The sequence below is a fragment of the Penaeus vannamei genome, chromosome 10, assembly GCF_042767895.1.
Source record: "Penaeus vannamei isolate JL-2024 chromosome 10, ASM4276789v1, whole genome shotgun sequence".
Taxonomy (NCBI): Eukaryota; Metazoa; Arthropoda; class Malacostraca; order Decapoda; family Penaeidae; genus Penaeus; species Penaeus vannamei.
In genome coordinates this window covers 8,914,008-8,919,007 of record NC_091558.1, presented here as the reverse complement: position 1 = coordinate 8,919,007, position 5,000 = coordinate 8,914,008, and positions in this window count along the sequence as shown.

Sequence of the window (5,000 nt, the reverse complement as noted above, 5' to 3'; positions counted from 1 at the left end):
TATCATTTTCATCATTATCATTGTCATTATTATCATTTTCATCATTATCATTATCATTATTATCATTTTCATCATTATCATTGTCATTATTATCATTATCATTATTAACGTTATAGTTATAATTTTCATTCTCATTATTACTATTGATAGCATTGTTATTGTTATTATCTTCATTATCATTATCCTTATTCTATCTATTATTATAATTATTAGTACTAATATGTGTGTATATATATCCACACACACACACACACAAACACACTACCGCGTTACCTCATCACACACACACACTTTCTCTCTCACTCTCTCTCTCTCTCTCTCTCTCTCTCTCTCTCTCTCTCTCTCTCTCTCTCTCTCTCTCTCTCTCTCTCTCTCTCTCTCTCTCTCTCACTCTTTCTCTCACTCACTCTCTCTCTCTCACACCAGTCTCTCTCTCTCTCTCTCTCTCTCTCTCTCTCACACACACAAACACACACACACACACACACACACTCTCTCTCTCTCTCTCTCTCTCTCTCTCTCTCTCTCTCTCTCTCTCTCTCTCTCTCTCTCTTTCTCTCTCTCTTTCTCTCTCTCTCTCTCTCTCTCTCTCTCTCTCTCTCTCTCTCTCTCTCTCTCTCTCTCTCTTTCTCTCTCTCTCTCTCTCTCTCTCTCTCTCTCTTTCTCTCTCTCTCTCTCTCTCTCTCTCTCTCTCTCTCTCTCTCTCTCTCTCTCTCTCTCTCTCTCTCTCTCTCTCTCTCTCTCTCTCTCTCTCTCTCTCTCTCTCTCTCTCTCTCTCTCTCTCTCTCTCTCTCTCTCTTTCTCTCTCTCTCTCTCTCTCTCTCTCTCTCTCTCTCTCTCACACACACACACACGCACACACACACACATCTATCGTCTGCGTCACTTTCCTCGTATTCAAAAATGTCTGTGACGTAAGACTGCGTGACGTCATGACTGGAGGGAATTCATGACTCAAGTGTACTTGACTGTGATGGATGACTTAGTGGAAATGTAAGAAGACAAAAAGAAAAAGAAATAAAAAAACAAAAAAAAACAGGAACAGTGGCATGAAATTATTAGTATGTTCGTTGTTTTTTTTTCTATAACGTTAATGGACCATATGATGCTTTCAGAATATATTTGTTAAAAAAATTATAATTATATGATTTGGTAAATGTAATCAACGTTAAGTGAATTTTCTATATAGAGAAAAAAAGGCTAATTACCAAAGTCAAACGGCAGTTCGAATATTTCACAATTTATTTATCCGAATTAACCAGTCAGTGACAGGGGGACCGGCTGATGTATTTCAACAAAGTTTACACACTCCTTTTCTTCTGCAAGTTAATTAGTTTCAAGAGTGTGAGAGAAAGAAAGAATAAAAAAGAAGTACACCAGTTAATTAATCTGCCTTTGTCTCATAGGCAGTTGCTTCGGCTGTGTTCTGCAAGTTATTCTTCGACCTCCTTTTTTTACTTGACTTCGAAAGGGTCAAGTCGAAAAAAATGGAGCTTAAGAGTAATTAGGGGACAGAAAAAAGAGTTAAAAATCGTAGAAATAGAAGATGGATATGCATAGGAAATAAGGTAAGTGAAAAATGAGAAAGGAAAATGAAACGAGAATGAAAATGGGAGATGGAAGGAGAATTGAAGAGGCATAGCCGTAAGAATTAGAAAAAGAAAAGATGTTGTGAGATATAAGTACATTACGTATTGGTTAATAGTTCGTAACATACTTAATACTTCAAATCGGATTTTCAACGGGTTTTTATTTGATTCTAGAAAATGTTTTTCACTTTTTACGTTGCCTTACATTCAATCTATTTTATTTGCTCAGCTTAAGTAAAGGGTTTGGTCATTGGATTCCCTGACTTGATTATGCAATAAACCCAATAACTGATGTAATAAGTCCAATGCACATAAATGGACTTCAAATCCTATTTCAATTGTTTCCAAAATCATATTGCTTACGTAATCTCATGTTCCTAATCGTGTTTACATTTACAGACATAAAGATGAAAGTGATCGGTATCTTTATCTCTCTCTCCCTCTCTCTCTCTCTCTCTTTCATTCACTCTCTCTCTCTCTCTCTCTTTCATTCACTCTCTCTCTCTCTCTCTCTTTCTGTCTATCTATCTATCTCTCTCTCTCTCTTTTCCTCCCTCACTCACTCTCTCTCTCTCTCTCTCTCTCCCTCTCTCTCTCTCTTCTCTCTCTCTCTCTCTCCCTCTTTCTCTCTCTCTCTTTCATTCACTCTCTCTCTCTCTCTTTCTCTCTTTCATTCACTCTCTCTCTCTCTTTCTCTCTTTCATTCACTCTCTCTCTCTCTTTCTCTCTTTCATTCACTCTCTCTCTCTCTTTCAATCTCTCTCTCTCCTTTCATTCTCTCTCTCTCTCTCTCTCTCTCTTTCATTCACTCTCTCTCTCTCTCTTTCATTCACTCTCTCTCTCTTTCATTCACTCTCTCTCTCTCTCTTTCATTCACTCTCTCTCTCTCTCTCTCTCTCTCTCTCTCTCTCTCTCTCTCTCTCTCTCTCTCTCTCTCTCTCTCTCTCTCACTCAAACTATATGTCTAGCCACTCCTCTCTTCTCTCTCTTTTTCATTTTTTCACATATTGTATATCTCATCATTTATTTTCCTCTTTATGTCCCTGGCAGGAAACAGAGAAATTACGACGATAATAAAACTGCGGTTATCTGTGTTAGTTCTTGGGGAATGATTTCATTGGTTTGTCGTCTGTTTGGTTTCATTTTGGGAAGCATAAAAACTTAAAAAAAGAAAAAAAAATTCTCTCTCTCTCTCTTTCTTTCTCTCTTTCTCCTCTTTCTCTCTCTCTCTCTCTCTCTCTCTCTCTCTCTCTCTCTCTCTCTCTCTCTCTCTCTCTCTCTCTCTCTCTTTCTCCTCTTTCTCTCTCTCTCTCTCTCTCTCTCTCTCTCTCTCTCTCTCTCTCTCTCTCTCTCTCTCTCTCTCTCTCTCCCTCTCTCCTCTTCTCTCTCTCTCTCTCTCTCTCTCTCTCTCTCTCTCTCTCTCTCTCTCTCTCTCTCTCTCTCCCTCTCTCTCTCTCTCTCTCTCTCTCTCTCTGTCTCTCTCTCTCTCTCTCTCTCTCTCTCTATATATATATATATATATATATATATATATATATATATATATATATATATAATCGAGTTATTCAATTCCATCGTTCTTACGTCTTTTTCTTCTTTGCACTAATAAAGGAATACATCCATTAGAAATATAACATTGATAGTATTAATAGTACTGGTGGTGACTGCAGTAGTCGCAGTAGCAATTATAGCAACATTAGGAATAGTATCAGAACTATACATTATTACCATAACCATCAATAATACTGATAATAATAATAGTACCATAACTATACATTACTACTATAACCATCAATAATACTGATATTAACAATGGTAACAACGATGACAATAATACTAATGATAGTAATAATGAGAGTAATAATCAAGTGATGATAATAGTTATAAAATACCGATAATAATAATAACAACAATCATAACAATAATGACAATAATAGCAATAATGGTAATAACAATGATGGTAATAATCATAATTATAATAGTTATTATAAAAGTAATGATAATAATAATAACTGCAATAATGATACTGGTAATTATAGTGATGATAAAGATGATAAAGAAGCATAATAATAATGATAGAAATAATGAAAACAATAACAATGATGATGACAATAGTGGTTAATGAGAATAATGATAATAGTTAAAATGATAATCATACAAATATTCATTATAAAATAATGATGATAATAAATATGAGTACAATGATGATGATAATGAAAAATATATAATAATGACAGAAACAAAAATGATGATAATGATAATAATGATAATGATGATGGTAGTAGTAGTACAAATAACATTAATGGTCGTAATAATAAAAAAAAAAAAACACTAAAAGAAATATCTAAACTCGGTCTCTCCTAATCTAGCCTAATTTAATATGAGCTAATTGGAGTGCATATTACAGTGGGAGATTATTATGGCTAATAATAGCAACAGCAAGATATGATCCTAGCTATAATTGTCATTATTATTATCATCATCAGAATTACTGTTGTTTCTATTATCCATAAACATTAATACGATCACCCATATAAATTGACGACGGTAATTATAATTACCATTACGTTCCTCATTAATATCTTCATTATCACGAATGTAACATTCAAAACATAATCTTAATAGTTATGGCTTTATGGCTTAATAGTAAATAGTTATTCAAAACATAATCTTAATAGTTATTCAAAACATAATCTTAATAGTTATGGCTTTATGGCTTAATAGTTAATGGTTATTCAAAACATAATCTTAATAGTTATGGCTTTATGACTTAATAGTTAATGGTTATTCAAAACATAATCTTAATAGTTATGGCTTAATAGTTAATAGTTATTCAAATCCTAATCTTAATAGTTATTAAAACATAATCTTAATAGTTATTCAAAGCATAATCTTAATAGTTATTAAAACATAATCTTAATAGCTATTCAAAACATAATCTTAATAGTTATTCAAAACATAATCTTAATAGCTATTCAAAACATAATCTTGATAGTTATTAAAACATAATTTTAATAGTTATTCAAAACATAATAATAGTTATTCAAAACATAATTTTAATAGCTATTCAAAACATAATCTTAATAGCTATTCAAAACATAATAATAGTTATTCAAAACATAATTTTAATAGTTATTAAAACATAATCTTGATAGCTATTCAAAACATAATCTTAATAGTTATTCAAAACATAATCTTAATAGCTATTCAAAACATAATCTTAATAGCTATTCAAAACATAATAATAGTTATTCAAAACATAATCTTGATAGTTATTAAAACATAATTTTAATAGTTATTCAAAACATAATCTTAATAGCTATTCAAAACATAATCTTAATAGCTATTCAAAACATAATAATAGTTATTCAAAACATAATCTTGATAGTTATTAAAACATAATTTTAATAG